The sequence below is a fragment of the Arvicanthis niloticus genome, chromosome 1 (genome assembly GCF_011762505.2).
Source record: "Arvicanthis niloticus isolate mArvNil1 chromosome 1, mArvNil1.pat.X, whole genome shotgun sequence".
NCBI lineage: Eukaryota > Metazoa > Chordata > Mammalia > Rodentia > Muridae > Arvicanthis > Arvicanthis niloticus.
This window is the reverse complement of record NC_047658.1, coordinates 24,061,435-24,077,826: the sequence shown is the minus strand read 5'-3', so window position 1 is coordinate 24,077,826 and position 16,392 is coordinate 24,061,435. Positions and strand designations below refer to the sequence as shown.

The 16,392-nt window shown below is 40.1% G+C and overlaps 1 long non-coding RNA gene across 1 annotated transcript; it reads left to right on the top strand.

Annotated features, from left to right (window-relative positions):
* The first annotated feature begins 3,974 nt into the window (after positions 1-3,974).
* LOC143442461 (uncharacterized) lies at positions 3,975-9,673 on the top strand. The gene is made up of 2 exons (XR_013110699.1): positions 3,975-4,091; positions 7,934-9,673. It is a non-coding gene; the product is annotated as an uncharacterized LOC143442461 (long non-coding RNA).
* The last annotated feature ends 6,719 nt before the right edge of the window (positions 9,674-16,392 follow it).

The following is a 16,392-nucleotide window of genomic DNA, read 5'->3' as shown; positions in this document are numbered from 1 at the left end:
AATATGTAAGCAGGGAGTGTTAGGTAAATAATCATTCTTGGGGTTGGAGAGGATGGCTCAGTAGAGTCCTTGCAGCTCTTTAGAGGGCCAGAGTTCAATTACCAGCAACTACATTAGGCATCTCACAACCAACCACCTAGGGATCTGACATCACCTTCTGGTCTCAATAGGAATCTGCATATACATGAATATATACACACGGGCACAAACATAATTAAAAATAAATCTTTAAAATTATACATTCTTGCCTTATCTATACATTTTAAACACAAAAACATATGTATATAATCACATGTAAAACATAACTTTTAGTATGCACACAATTGGTATTTATTATTAAAAAGAACTAGAAATCTTATTTCTGTGTTGTCTTTCTGTACTCAAGAAAAAAATAACCTTTATCAGAATAGCCCATGATTTAAGGCAAACAGAAGCCACTGCCAGAAACAATACAAAGAACAATTATGTTCCATGCCAGGAAAGGGCTTTCAGGTTTGAATTCCTTAGCTATCACTCTCTACTCAGAGTTCCTGACAAATTCCAAAAGAAGTTTGAAATCATTGGCCTCTTTGAAACCATAAAAAGTATCTTCTTAAAGGAAAATTCGTGCTCTGCTCACATAAGCATTCATTTGTGAAAAATAAGAGTTAAAAAGTGGTACAAGCTATGTGAACACAAAATAAATAAATAAATAAATAAATAAATAAATAAATAAATAAATTCCCACTATTAAAGAAGCCAAGGCAGAGGTAACCATGGCCTGTGATCTCTCCTTCTGGTTCTTCTTATTTTTTACCTTTTTTTTTTTTTTTCCTTTCCTTTCCTTTCCTTTCCTTTCCTTTCCTTTCCTTTCCTTTCCTTTCCTTTCCTTCCTTTCCTTTCCTTCCCTTCCCTTCCCTTCCCTTCCCTTCCCTTCCCTTCCCTTCCCTTCCCTTCCCTTCCCTTCCCTTCCCTTCCCTTCCCTTCCCTTTGCTCCCCTCCCCTCCCCTCCCCTCCCCTCTCCTTTCCTTTCCTTTCCTTTTCTCTTATTCTCTCCAGCTTTCTTTTTCTTTCATTGTTTCTTTTTTTGAGAAAGGGTCACATTATATGGCCTCGGCTGTTCAGAAATTCACTATGTAGATCAGGCTAGTTTTGAACTCACAGAAGTCGGCCTGCCTGTTTCCTGAGTGCTGGGATTGTGCCACTGTACTTGGTGCTTATGGTGTTTCACAGATTCATATAGAGAATGAATTACAAAAAAGATGGGCTGGATTTTGGGTGTATTTTTATCTCTCTCTGGATTCTAGAATGATCTTGTTCTTTTTCTGTCCTGGCTTATTGCACCTTTTTCTTCTCTACTATGTATTAACATCACATACTGACAGGCACTATTTTCCCTGAAAGAAGTTATTCAACATTACTGAACGCTCCCACCTATCAGTCAACAGTTTATAATTTCACTCTACCTGCTACATTATTTTTACTACAGCAACTGACTACAGAGTGAGCAACTGGTGCATCTGCAATTTGACCCTTATACCTATAAGTCATTGTAGTGGAATGTGGTGGAAAGGACGGCAGAAAGATGGTAAGAGTCAGAGGACCAAGATGTCTCTTATGAGTCAGTATATTCTACATATGTTATGGAAGCTGCATCTACGAAATCTTCCAATTTGGCTATCTAACCAAGACCTGAAAAATAGAGATACCAGTTGACATGCAAGTGTGGAAGTATAAATCCCAGAAGGTCTCACCCCTAGATGAAGAACTATAGGAAATCAATGGCTGATACAAGAGAGAGAAAGAGTCCTCTTCATGATGAGACTTGATAGGTTATTCAATCTCAAATGGCCAGCTCTTAACATACATATATGCATATGGGCAACACTAAATGGTGGGCTCATCAGTTTCTACACACACACACACACACACACACACACACACCCCTTAATAATTAAAGAAGAGGTTATAAATTTGAGAATAAGTTGGGGGAACACACAAAAAGTTCAAAGGTAGAGAGACGGGGGTGTAAGTGATGTAAATACAGCACTCATATGATATTCTCAAAAGAAATCAAGTCATCAAAATAAATAAATGAATGTACTATCAAAAGCAGAGTGGGCGGCACTCCCAGTTTATAATAATTATCCTGATGTTTCCAAAACCAAAGATCTACATACATGGTTTTATTATAGAACGGACAATGTTGAACCACTCTGTAAACATTCTCTAACTATACCAAGAAATGAGAAAACAAGGTCTCCGCAGAGGCAAGCAACGGTCATGTTTCTCTAGCTGCTGCCCTCTAGTGGCAATAGAAAAGATTACTTTGACTTTAAAAGTAAAGTTACTTGAAAGCGATGGCTGAGCAAGTTTCCAGGAATGCTAATATTTTATGCAGGATTTTCTCATAAAAACACAAATACTCCCATCAGTAAGTCACAATGAATAAGGTGTGCCACAGCTAGGGTACTATCTGCCCATGGGACAAAGCTGTCAACTTTGAAGACTGAAGTAATTGGCAATGCACGAGAACAATTTTGATAAGGAGTGACAGTCCTGTTGGTCATTTGTGATGCAGAAGAAGAGGCAGAGGGCTGATCAAGCCACTCTGAAATTTGATCTTTAACTAGACAGAGACAATGAGTTTCTTTAATTAGTATTTTATTCTATTTGAGTTAGATTTCCCTTACTTGTAGTACATCCTGATAGATTACTATACTGGTTAGTTTTTATTATTAACTAGAACTAAACTAAAGACACTTGCTACATCTTGTGTAGAAGACAGTGTGTGTATGCATATGTACATATGTACATATATATGTGTGTATGTTTGTGCTTGTATATAGGTACATATATGTATGTGTTTGTGTATTTGTGTTTCTCTGTGTGTATGCATATACATGTGTATATACATGTTTGTATATACATATATGTATGTCTATGTTTGTGCATGTGTATTGTGTTTCTGTCTATATGTATATATGTGTGTGCTTGTGTATGTGTTTATATGTATGTGTATATGTGTGTATGTTTATATATGTGCATGTGCATAGTTTTTGTGTGTATGTTGGTATATAAGTATGTCTTTGTGTATAAATGTATGTGTAAATGTGTGTTTGTGTATATGTTTATGTGTGTATGAGTATACTGGTACAGTATAAATCAGTGTGTAATAGAATAAGTACCACATAAGTTAATTATATGATACCTATACTTGGCTGGTTTTCAATTTTTGATGATTCTGTACTCACTCCTATGAAAGATGCCCTTAAATCTCTCCCTGCCCCTCTTCTTTGCCTCTGCCTGCATCTTTTTCTCTCTCCATATACAGATATTTTTCTATGCCCTACACTCTATTGACTGTAACAGTTAATGCTAAACTACTCTCAAGGTCACATGATTCCATGACAGAATTAAAATTCCAAGCCCCGCAAAGCCCTCAATGCTCACCACCTCACCTGACTGACTGCTCACCAAGGTCACTCACTCACTTGTTAGTTCTCTCATACACAGTGGTTTCTTTTCCCTGGGCTTCATGGCATGCTCTCCTGGTGTTTTATACAGTTTCTGTGTGCTGTTGTCCTCCAATACTCCAAAAGAATATTAAGATCTCTTGAGTGTGGTCAGACTTGATGCTCTCAGCTTTATGTGGGCCACTAGATATTTTCCTCTGGATGCTTTTCTCTTGTGCTTTAATACAAACCACTCATTTGTTGGGCTACATAGCTACCCACTTGGGGTCCCTTGTCATTCCTAATCTTAGGCGATCACATACCTCTTTTTTGAATCAACTCCTTATAACCGTTTTCCTACACCTTTCCTTAATGACATTTTTTGCTAGTTTCTGGAACAGAGAATTGGGAGGGGGGGATTATTGGGAACCTGTGTATCTGAAAATTGATTATTTTTCTGCCTTCACACTTAGTTTCCTTGTGTTTATGAATTCCAAGCTTCTATGAGGGTGTGTCCCCACCCACCCACCCACTCCCACCTCCCTGTCCTCAAATTCTCCCACACTGGAGCATCCAGCCTTCAGGAGACCAAGGACCTCCTCTCCCATCAAAGCCCAACAAGGCCATCCTCCACTACATCTACAACTGGGGCCATGGGTAGGTACCATGTGTGTTCCTGAAGGGTATAGAAAACTTATGAAAAATATAGAAAGTTTTTATGACCCCTAGACCTGAGCAAAAGAATGCAGGTTCACTAGTTCCTCCAAGAAAGCAGAACTGAATATAAGATTTTAGGCCTTCACTACCCCGGGATACATTCTACATTCCGGGAAGGGTACATTATCCCTGAGTCAGAGGACACTTGCCGGATTACATTCCTCAGATCTCAGGGAAGAGAACCCACCTGCAGGTGGGGAAGGCTAAAGGAGGAAGACACATTCCTGACCACAAAGAAAGATGCAAATCATCTGGGTGGTTCCAGGAACTGGCTGACCAAGAAAAATGGTTGAGCAAGGTTACATTCTTACAAAAGATAAGTGTATACGATGTTTTCTGCATGACCCTGACTAAATTTGGGTTGGGACTTTTTAAGACTTTCTACTGATTTTATGTTTCCTTTGTTACCTCCTCACCCCACCCCCTTGGTTTGTGGTTCTTCCCTATATAAGCCCTCCACTCCCAGACGAAAGGAGCCAATTCCTCTGCTCCTGCGTGGGTTATGAATTGACCATCAGTTGACTGATCCTGAAATATACCTCTTGCTGTTGCATCAATAATGGTGTCTTGTGAGTTATTGGGTAGCCGCAAATCCCTGAGGCTTGAGGGAGGTCCTCCCTTCTTGGGGGGTCTTACATTCCCAGGCTGGTGGTTTAGACCCTAGGAGCTCTAGTTCATTGGTATTGTTGCTCTCCCTATGGTGCTGCAGACCCCTCTAGCAACTTCAGTCTTCTCTCTAACTCCTCCATTGGGAACTCCGTGATCAGTTCAATGGTTAGCTGTGAGCATCCGCCTCTGTATGTTTTATGCTCTAGCAGACCTTTAAGGAGACAGTTATACTAGGCTCCTGTCAGCATGCACTTCCTGGCATCCACAACAGTATCTGCATTTGGTGACTGCACATGGGTTGGTGAGATGGCTTGGCAGTTAAGAGTACTGACTACTCTTCCGGAGGTCATGAGTTCAACTCCCAACAACCACATAGTGGCTCACAACCATCTGCAATCTCTGTCTTAATTAGAGTTTTACTGCTACCATGACCAAGGCAAATCTTATAAAGACAACATTTAATTGAGGCTGGCTTACAGGTTTAGAGGTTCAGTCCATTATCATCAAGGTGAGAACATGGCAGTATCCAGGCAGGCATGGAGCAGGAGCTGAGAGTTCTACACCTTCATCTGAAGGCTGTAGCAGAATACTGGCTTCCAGACAGTGTGTCTTAAAGCCCACACCCACAATGACACACCTAATTAAAGGCCACACCTTCTACTCATGCCATTTCCTGGGCCAAGCATATACAAGCCAAGACAAGGAACAAGGAAGTAGGCTTCAGACATGAAAATGACTTTGGGCTAGGACAGAGAAGTAGGCACAGATATTTTGGTCATCCTGATAAGCCCTTAGAAACAGCATGTTGTGTTTATTGTCTTTCTTTTTCCTTGACTATTTGCATCTACTGTATTGCTAGTTCCTCAACCTAGAACTGACCTTAATACTTGCATGCAATTAAAATTGTATAAAAGCAAAAAGGAGGATGGGAGATGGGATAGGGGTGTTCTAGGGAGGGGAAATGGGGAAAGGGGATGACATCTGAAATTTAAATAAATAAAATATCCAAAAAAAACCCAAGCAAACAAAACAAAACAAACAAAAAACTCATCATAATTTCCTTTCCTCTGACTCCCTCCTTCTTAAAGTCCTGTGTGCTGGACATCAGCCACACTAAATTGATCTTCATTTTCTTTTCAATGTGTTCATCCTGATTTTTGATTTTTGATAGGCTTCCATTTTTCTTTTCAGGCTCATTGATTTTTCAGGTTTATGTGTTTATATTTCAGGATCTCCTCACTCTTTGAACCTTCATATTATTCATATTGTTCTTGTTTGAAGGAGTACTACTTTCTTTTCTTTCTATGAAAAATTTAAAATGCGTTGCATTATTTTAGATTATTCCAGGGTCTTTTTTTTTTTTTTTTAAATTAAACAGCTAGTAGTAGCTTTTAGGTGTTCATTTTGTCCATTTTGTTAAAGGCAAGATTGGCTTATAAGACTCATGAACCAGATTGCTCCTGCAGCCCTTCAGGCAAGACCCAATGGGTAACAATGGGTGAATGCCTTTTGATTTTCATTGATGAGCTTCCCTCTATACAGATCTTCCAGTTCTTTCTATGGAGAGAATTAGACTATAGGTAAGCAGCTTTCTGGAAGCTAAACAGGAAAGGGGCTGAGGACCAGTTCTTGCTATACATTCATATTTTCATGTTTTATTCATTATTTCCTTCAGGGCTCTCATTCTCGATCCTGTGTGCCTGCTAGCATCGAAGCCCACATACATGTGTATGCATGCCCACGGCATGACTGCAAAGTCCATTTTCCCAGTTTTATATGTCAAGAAAGAGCTAAGTATTCATTATATAGACATGAAAGTTGAGTGTGGTGGTCTAATCCTGTCTTCTCAGCACTCATAGTAGACACACACACATGGAGGCAAAACACCAGGAAATTGCTCAACAGGTACAGAGGGCAGACATCTGTTCGACTCTACACAGCCTGAAATATCAGGGTGAGGAGCAGTGTTCTCAGGCAGGAACGGGCAGCTTACTCTAAAACTGGTCCTTTGTCACAGCTTTTTTTGTTTTGTTTTGTTTTTTGTTGCTATAACTGCCCCTTCCTTTTGTTTCTTTTCAAGATGGTTACAGAATTGAGAGCAGAGATGACCTCATGTAGGGTTCATATGGTCTGTATAAGCATATCTTTCTAGAAGAGTATCTGTCACATAACACTCTTTGTGTTGTCACTGTACACTCATGCTCAATAAGCATATGGGTATCCACTGCCTTTTGAACTGCCTAGGGAGAAGTCAGGGCTACATCATTAAGTTATCCCATCTAAGCCCACTTTTCAAATGTATTTCATGAAAAAGACACAGGAGTAAGTATACTTAGGGAAAAGGTGATAGAGTGTTGTTAAAAGCCCAGAAATATGGTGTTAAGCTCTGCGGAGTGGTAGTGCTTCTTTGGTGGTGGTAAGGAGGGACCCATGACCCTTCCTGTTTGTTGGTTGGTTGGTTTGTTTTTGCAGAGGTGATTCCTGTTTTACCATTGAAACTTTTATGTCCCTGGAGAGCCTTGTAACCTCAGAGAGGCATGGACATTTGGTTACCTACAGGTAGGGTGACATCCTGAAGTAAGTTTAGTGCATTCCAGTCTACTTTCTCTCTATATGAAAACACGTTATCACAGAAAGGTAGAAACAGAGTTTGTCCTGATCCAAATTTGAAAGGTTGCCTTCTTTAAGGCAGTCATGAGTATGTTGAAGGCTTAGCAGGCTAGGAGATGGAACTGGGAAGATACTTGTCCAATAGATAAGTTAGGGCTTTCCAACCATTAATTGCATGAATTAATCAACTTATTCATGAAAGCAGAGCCCAAATACCCCCTAAGGATCCTCCTTGCCCCTCTTTATCACTCATAATGAAGGTTACCTTTCAACATGCACTTCAGATATAAAAGCTGCTATAACATTGTCCAATATCTAATGCTATAGCACAGTGGAAATAGGTCCCTGGATTTAGTGCCTCAAAATGACAGTGGAAAAAAGTTTTACATTTTTACAGTTATTACAGTTCATGGTGGATGTGGCTATTTCCTCCCAGAAGCTGAGCTTTGGGTCTTTTTCCCATGTTTCCAGTAGTTTCATGAGTTGGCAGATAGTAAGTAACACCTTTAAGCCTGTAGCTTCTACCTAATGCCTCTAACCAATACATTATCTTTCTTTTCCAGTCCATTCTTTGTTCCTGAAGTTAGAGTTGTCAAATGTGACATCAAATGATAAAAAAAAAAAAAAAATGGACAGTGAGCTGGGTGGTGGTGTTACATGTCTTTAATGCCAGTGCTCTGGAAGCAGAGGTGGGCAGATCTCTGAGTTTGAAGCCAGCCTGGTCTAAAAAGAATGTTCCAGGACAGTCAAAGCTACATAGAGAAACTCTTCTCAAAATAAAACAAAACAACACCACCTCCCCCCAAAAAAACCCAATGAACAAAAACCAAAACAAAATAAAAAACCGGTGGTGAAAATCAACATATAATGACAACCAAGTGAAAAGAAACAATGAGCTGTGTTATTTCTGGATGCATTAGTTGGTTTCTGTTGTTTTGTGAAACACCATCATCGCTCCACAAAGAAACTTGCAAAGAGTTTATTTTTGCTTACAACCCTCTAGTCACGAATTCGGAGCAGGAACCTGGAGGTATGAATGAGAGCAGAAGTCATGAAAGAGTCATGATGTTCACTGACTTGTTCTCTACGGCTTGCTCATTTTGTGTGAGAAACACAACTCAGAGTCACCTGCGGAAGGGGAGGCTCTACCCACAGTGGGACAGACCCGCCCATATCAATTAAGATGATGCTCCACTGACTGGGTTACATCCAGATTTAATGGATACATTTTCTCAACCAAGCAACCTCTTCTCAAATAGCCTTGACTTGTGTCCAGTTGGCTAAAAGTCAATCAACACAGAGACAACGTTGAATCAATGGTCAAGTCCAAGCTTTGCCTGTCTCTGACTTCTCTTAATCCAAGAAATAAATGTCTGGCTTTACATCATTGGATATGGTTTTAGGAAAACCGCCAAGAGGTTTTAAGCTCTCTCGAATCATGCTGGCTCAAGTTAAGCATCCATGATGTGACCTGCATTTTTGCATCATTCAGTAGTATTCAACCTTGTACTTTTCTGCCAAGGGTGTCGCTGATGGCTTCTAGGAAGGCAAACCCCACATTTGTTTGCATATCTATCCTAATTCTTCTGTGTTTTGAAGTATTTTCTAGTCCCTTTTTGTATCATAGAAGTTACTAGATAAAATGTGAAAATACAGTTCAAGGTGAATATTGGATGGGAGATGATGGTAAAGCTTACTGTGTAAAACCTGCTGGGAAGCTTTTCCTGCTTTCCGTGGAAACTCATAGTTACTGGAACTTGGGAATTATTTCCTTTCTTTCTTGTTTATGTTATGACTGCAGAAATGGGCTCTGATGAGACTACCTTATTTAAAACCAGTCAGAATACCTTATTTAAAACCTCTTCCAAACAGGAGGAAAGACAGTTGTCAGTTGAATGAAGTTTTATTGGCTTAGATGATTGAGAGATGATAGATAAAAGACTAAAGAAATGTATGAAGAAGAAAAGAATGAAAGTTAATCGGCACCAATAGCGAAGGGTAGGCAATGACAAAGAGATGAGATGCAGTTCTCAAACTAAAGTCAGGGCATCACAGGGTAGCCTGTGACTTGGGATGAGCCTTGACCCTACTTGTCAGCTTCTCCTTTTAGAAGGTCTTTCCATTTACTTTATTGTTTCTTCTTTTCAGCTCAGTGACTCTGTAAAATGCAAAATGACCTCTGTGTTCAAAGAAGGAACATTTTGTCAAGGGAAGATGTTGTTCTCAGGTCATATTGCCTCTGGCCAAGTTTCCTTCAGCCAGAGAGCCATCGGCAGCAACAATAAAGTGGATGTCATGGTCAACCTGCTAGCGTGGAATCATTGTCTATCATACATTTGCAATGGGGGAAGGAAGTAAACCTTATCATTTATTACTGGGACTGAAGTCACCATCACCACTCCCAGCATGTATGTCTACTTCCTTCTCAGCTGGCTTTCTGAATCCCATCTTTTCATTGTGCAATGTTTGTCAGAATTCAGAAATGGCAAACACACACCCCATATCTATGAGAGCAGCCCATAATTACCACAGTGATGGAAATCACAGCCGTGGAAGCTACTTCTAGAGAATAGCTACTTGGTTCTATTGTTGAGCAATTTTTAAAATGGTATTTGTTTATCATATGTTGGCATACCATTATCCAAAGCAGCAATAGTTAATTTGTGTATGAGAAGCCTTATTGAAAGACTCTTACGCTACAAAGTTGGTGAAGGATGAAGCAAACACTAAGACTGTAAAGTCATAAGAAGAAAGCATGGTGAAAATACTGCAATTCCTCCATTATCCCTTGCACTGTTTACCCCATGTGCTTTCTGTCTCAGTCTTTTCTCTGTCTGTCTATCTGTCTCTGTCTGTCTCCCTGACCCTGTCTCTCTGTCTCTGTCTGTTTCTGTCTCTGTCTGTTCCTGTCTCTGTCTATTCCCGTCTCTGTCTGTTTCTCTCTCTCTCTCTCTCTCTCTCTCTCTCTCTCTCTCTCTCTCTCTCTCTCTCCTCTCTCTCTCTCCGTCTCTCTCAGGCAGAGTCCATTTCATGCTGTCTCTATATGCCTTCATGTAGGACCATCAATGGAGACATGGGTAGTCGATTAAGGACATCCTTCAAGAAACCTGATTCCCTCCTCCAGTAGCTCTCAGCTGGAGTGGACTGTTGGCCTTCCCTCACAGAAGGGTAGAGAGGGTCGCTGGATCCTCACCTGAGAGTGTCTAACCACTGGTCTTAGCCACTTGGACAGAATTTGGTACTGAATGCACATGGCCTGGAAGGTCTCAGGGAGACACTAACGTATACAGTTGGGAGAAGGCTAAAAAAAGGTGCTCCATCTATGATGGAATGGGGGAGCCATTATTCATGTTTGCTGAAGACTTTCCAGTATGGTTGCTAGAGTCTATACTTGAAACTCATGAATTCTATAGCATGAATATTGGTAGAACAACACTTTGGCTTGTCATTGGGACCTTGTGAGGAGGCATAGGTATTATTTACATCTCCTCTAGGACTGCAGATTTGAGAAATGGTTTCTCATATCAGACACTCAGTTTCTCTGTATGTGATATAATAGCAATCAGAATTCTGAGGTAGGCGGATCACAACTCTGAGGTCACCCTGAGCTATACACCTCAAAAAGGAGCAATCACACCTCCAGGTATATACTCCAAAGAAATAAACTAAAAATTGAGCTCATGCAAAACTGTGTCCATGTATCTTTAAATCAGATGTCTTCATAATAGCCGAACAGCTATAAGCCGGTAAGTTCTGTGGTACATATTTTTTTTTTTTTTAATCTCAATAAGACTATTTCATTAGCAAACACATTCAGGTCTTAATTTCACAAATGAAGAGATGAGTACAGCAGAGCCACCAGAGAGTGCTTCCGGTGGGTGAACAATCGGGAGAGCTTGGTCACTGAAAGCTTAAGCAGGGGGATTTAAGATTAGAAAAAGCAAAGCATGGGAAGGGAGAAACTTGCTGCTTACAGCTGTGGAGGTTGGAGATAAAACGAGGGGGACTGAGGGGATACTCACGTTGACTGGCCCTGGGTCTTAAGTTCCTTCTCCTAGGCCACAGCACAGGCAACATGTGTCCTTATACCCACCCTGTGCCTCACTCACCCAGAGTTCTTCCGTGGCTTGGTTGGGGGCCGAGATTTTCATTCCTTGATGAAATCTTCAATCGGTGAAGGATGACGTGGACCACACCAGGATCTTGCTTGTATCTCAGTGCAGTAATTCCGAGTTTAGCTTTACACAATCTCAGGAGACTTCTCAGTGGGGCTTGTTTCTAATTTACAGTTCTGTCAGTGCATTGGAAGATCTCTGCTGTATTTCTTGTTCAGTTTTCCATCCTTACAACCCCTCCTAAGCACAGCACCTCACTCAAGCAGGGAAGCACCTCCCTGACTTTGTGGCTGTGGGAATCTAGTAGAGAATTGGAGAATCCCACAGACTTCATCCACCTTGGCACCCTAACGAGTCGTGGGCCAGATGATCAGATAAGATATTGACTCGCCCTCAATTCCTGTGTATTACATTGTGTGGCGCTCCAAGGCGTGAACTGTGAAAGAATGAGGACCGTAGCGGAAGGAGGAACAAGCTGTGTCCTGGAATATGAGGTAAGCCTAGGGATCGCAGCCAACACACTTCAAAGGGGAGTGGAGCTGGCTTGTGCAATGCAGTTGCCACTCCATAATAGTTATGTTGTTCATGTCCAAGAATACGCTGCAGGCACGGTGGTGCATGCCTTTAATATCAGCCCTCCGGAGGCGGAAGCAGGAAGCAGGATGATCTTTGTGAGTTCAAGGCCAGCTTGGACAGCCAGGGATATAGAGAAACAACTTGTCTCAAAAAAAGAAAAAAAATGCCGCAGCAGCTTCATTTTCCATAGAATATCAGAACCACAGGGTAATTTGCTCAGAGAAGGTGGACTGCAGCTCTCATGCACCCCGAAACTGTGAACCACACACTCCCTTTATCCACGCCATATTTCACTCTCTTCATAGCCCTACACACCATGTTTGCAATAGGAGCACTTTATGAGGAGGGTTGCCCAAAGAGTGCACTCTTTGTATTCAGGTTAAGGAATTGCTTAGTTTTGTAGTTTCTGGGAGCCATTTAAACTGGAAACCAATTTTTATTTCTCTTTTATAGCCAGCAGGGCAAGATAGGAAAAAAAATGAAAACAACAACAACAAAAACAACTATTGCTTATCTCTGTAGTGGGAATTAAGTTAGAAACTCAGTTGTAGACTTGTATGTTATACTATAGATTATGGCTGCTGTACCAAACTGATTTTCTCAACAATAACAACAACAACAACCCCAGATTTTCCATATTAATTTTGAAAGAATTGCATTATATTAGAAATGAACTGTGGTTATCATTTCATGTATTTGCCTAAAATCAACTTTCTACCCATAGCTCACAGATTTGTAGATCTGAACATAGTGGGCATTATTATGGTCAACTTTATCGTATGAAATTACTCATCGAGTGGTACATAGTGTGTGTTGATGTTTGTTTGTTGGGAGTATCCTTTCTAATGAAATTGAAACAATAGCTTTCAGGTCTCTCTTACTGAGATAAATGACACACAAACACCAGCAAATTATGTTTTACTGAATTTCCTGATTTAACCTCCCCCTTTCCCATCTAGAATTACATGAAGGAGATTCTAGTCACTCCCATTTCAGAATGGTGTCTCTGAAACAATGATTGCCTAGTGGTTAGGAGCACTGGCTGCTCTTCCAAAGGACCTGGGTTCAATTCTCAGCACCCGTATGGAAGATCACAGCTGTCTTTTACTCCAGTTCTAGATGATCTGATACTCTTATATAGACATACAGGTATGCAAGACATCAATGCATGTGAAAAAATGTTTAAAAAAATCTATAATTTAGTTTATGGCATCACTAGCTCTCAGTCCATTCTGGTTATCTATCTATCTATCTATCTATCTATCATCTATCTATCCACCTATCCATCTATCTATTTATCTATCTGTCTATGTATCTCTGTCTGTCTGTCTATCTATCTATATCTATCTGTCTGTCTGTCTGTCTGTCTGTCTGTCTGTCTAGCTAGCTATGGTTCAAATCATATTCCATTTAGATGACACAGCAGAGTGATGTTTCTTAAACTTCATTTAACAGGTGGATTCTCCTTCATCCCTTTTTGCTGCCAATTCACTTGCATTAGAAAAACAAGTTGTTAGCCTGATTGAGATCTTTTCAATCTGAATACTGATGACTTTGTCCTGTTTAACATGGTATTAGACATCCATGCTTTCTATGAATTGGTAGATTAAGAAGTGAATGAGGGTTCTCTCTTTTTATTTGTGGAATTAATAAAGTTTCTTTTTTGCATCTGTCTATAATAAACATGTTGAATAAGAGGAATAGTTAAGATCTTTCTTCTTAACCAACTTTTACTTGACAACCTTCAAATATACAGAGTTGAAAATAATATACCCAAATGACAGTATACTACTTGTACTTTTCACTCAAATTTTAATAAGATGAAGCAGTTTTTCTTAAGATCACATTTAGATATTTAATGAAGTGTGTGGCTGGAGGCCCTTCTCTAGCTTACAGGGGTATTGCATTCACTTGGTGTTGAGGCAGACATACAGACAAATGTTGTACACATAAAATAAAATAAAGTTAAAAAATTACAAGACTATAATCAAATATACAAGGAAAGCTACCATTTTCAAACTTTTAACATTGCCCCATTCATTACTTTTAGGTAAGCAATTATTATGTTTTTCTCTTCTTAATTTTATTTAAAAATAAATATGGCATATATTGATCATGTGTAATATGGTGTTTTGGAATATGTAGATGGTACAAGAAAAGAAGGAGGCAGAAAGATGCATTGGTCTAAGCCTCTTGCATCAATATGATTCAGGTATGTTTGTCAGACCCAACTACTACTTGTTCCTTTGAAATAATTAAGCATGTGTTTTCAACAACAACAACAAAAAAACATGGTTTCACACATTACTACCTTCATTGTCAGATGCTTGACATGGCACACTTGACCTGTAGCCATTATAGTAGCCGAAGCATCTGATCATAATCACATAGTGCACTTACCAACTTTCTTTAATGCATTTTGGTTTAAGACTTCTCTCTAAGATCACTTTAAAAATTGGTTACTTTGTGGGTTGTTCTTCAATCCAGATGTGTTCTGTTCTTACCCACAGTTTTGTTTTGTTTTTAAAACAGGGTTTCTCTGTGTAGCCCTGGAAGTCCTGGCACTCACTTTGTAGACCAGGGTGACCTTGAACTCAAAGACTGGCCTGTCTCTTCCTCCTGAGTACTGAGATTAAAGGCCAGCATTGTCCAGCTCCACCCACCATTTTATTGAGAACATATTTTCAATCTGACTCCTGTGTTTTTACCTTTCACCCTTTGTGAACTTTTTTTGCAGTGTAGCATAGCAAGATAGCCCAGATGGCAAGATGGTCAATGTAGGTACTACATACTCCAGTATGGTTGCCTATGCATTCATATACACACAAGTGTACCTGTGTATACACAATAAAGTCTGCCTTTATGAGACACTGTGAATTGTCTTATCATTATTTTTATTTGAATGTGACACTGCTTGCTCTAGTTTTATCTCTTCTGTTTCAATGGCTACTCCATCCTCTAACAATTGCTTCCAGTGTCTTTACATATCTGCTCAACCCTACACATACACTCGTCCTTTCCAAATCATCCTCTTATTTCTTTTAGGACCCCCACACTCTAAACTAGCCGCACCAACACAGATGCAAAGATGGTTTCCCATATTTGGATTTTGAGGCTTCAATGTTTGTATTGGTGTGAGCTCCTGAAGTCCACTCCCCAGGCTTCCTAAACTACCTTCAGCCTTGTACAGGCACTGGATGGGCACTCTCTTCATGTCACTCAGCTTCCAGGCTAACCTTATGTGCATCCCATCTCCTTCCTCCATGCTCACCTTGCTACTTGATCTGAGCTCCCCTTTGTAGGGATGCATCAATTACTTTTCTTGGGCATTGACTCTCCATGTTGTGCTTTGACCATCATAGATGCCCTCTTCATCCTCTTTGTGTTCCAGTATTTGGTTCACAGTCACTTCAGGCTCCTTTGAGGGCTTTCATCTCTTCCTGCTCCTAGACTTAGTCTTCAAAGGAGATCAACTCACAATCTCACCAAGGTCACAGTGATTGGTCTGAGCCCACAGTGCTCCAGTTTTACATCCACTATTTGATTTGTTTAATCTCTTACCCCTTGAGTAGAATGTTCTTTCTTCCTCTTGGGTTCTAACTCACCTAGAAAAACATTGTTAAAGCTACCTGTAATGAAACTCCTTCAGGATTGCTTGGGTATGTTAGTTCTTGATCCCTCTGGAAATCTGCTGAGCACAGAGACAATCCCCCACCCTCCATCTTACTGCCTTAAAGACTACACTCCCAACCCTACTGTCTGAGCCCCCACCTAATTTTTACTGCAGGTTTCCTTTTCTTCCACTATTCTAGAAATGATATGATGGAGGAGATGTAGACAGGATGAGAGTGGCTCACAGCAGTGTTGTCTAAAACTATAAAGAAATACATTTTCCCATCTTATACAGTCTATGCTATGCCTTCTTGTCATGGACTTTGTCTCTCTATAACTGTAGTCAAAATAAATGCATCAGCCAAATTTGTTTCTTCCAAGTATTTTATCACAACAACAAAGATGGATCTGGACTGTCCCTCGATGCCTTTCATTCTAAGTCTCTGGTGCTCTGGTCATATCTTCTTATTTGTTAGGATATTGGTAGGCTTTCCATGTTTTATCAGCTACCTTCATTATGTGCTTTGAGAAATGCCTCCTTATGTGCTTTGCCTACTTGCACAGTAAAGCTCTTCATCTTTTAAAGTTTGAATTAGAGGACTTCCTTACTTACTCTGGAGTAGTCTTTAGGAAATATTGTTCTTATCTGTGGTATGGATTTCCATGTTCTCTGGTAGTGACTTCTTGAACAGAATTTTCTAGTTTTTAAGACATCAAAT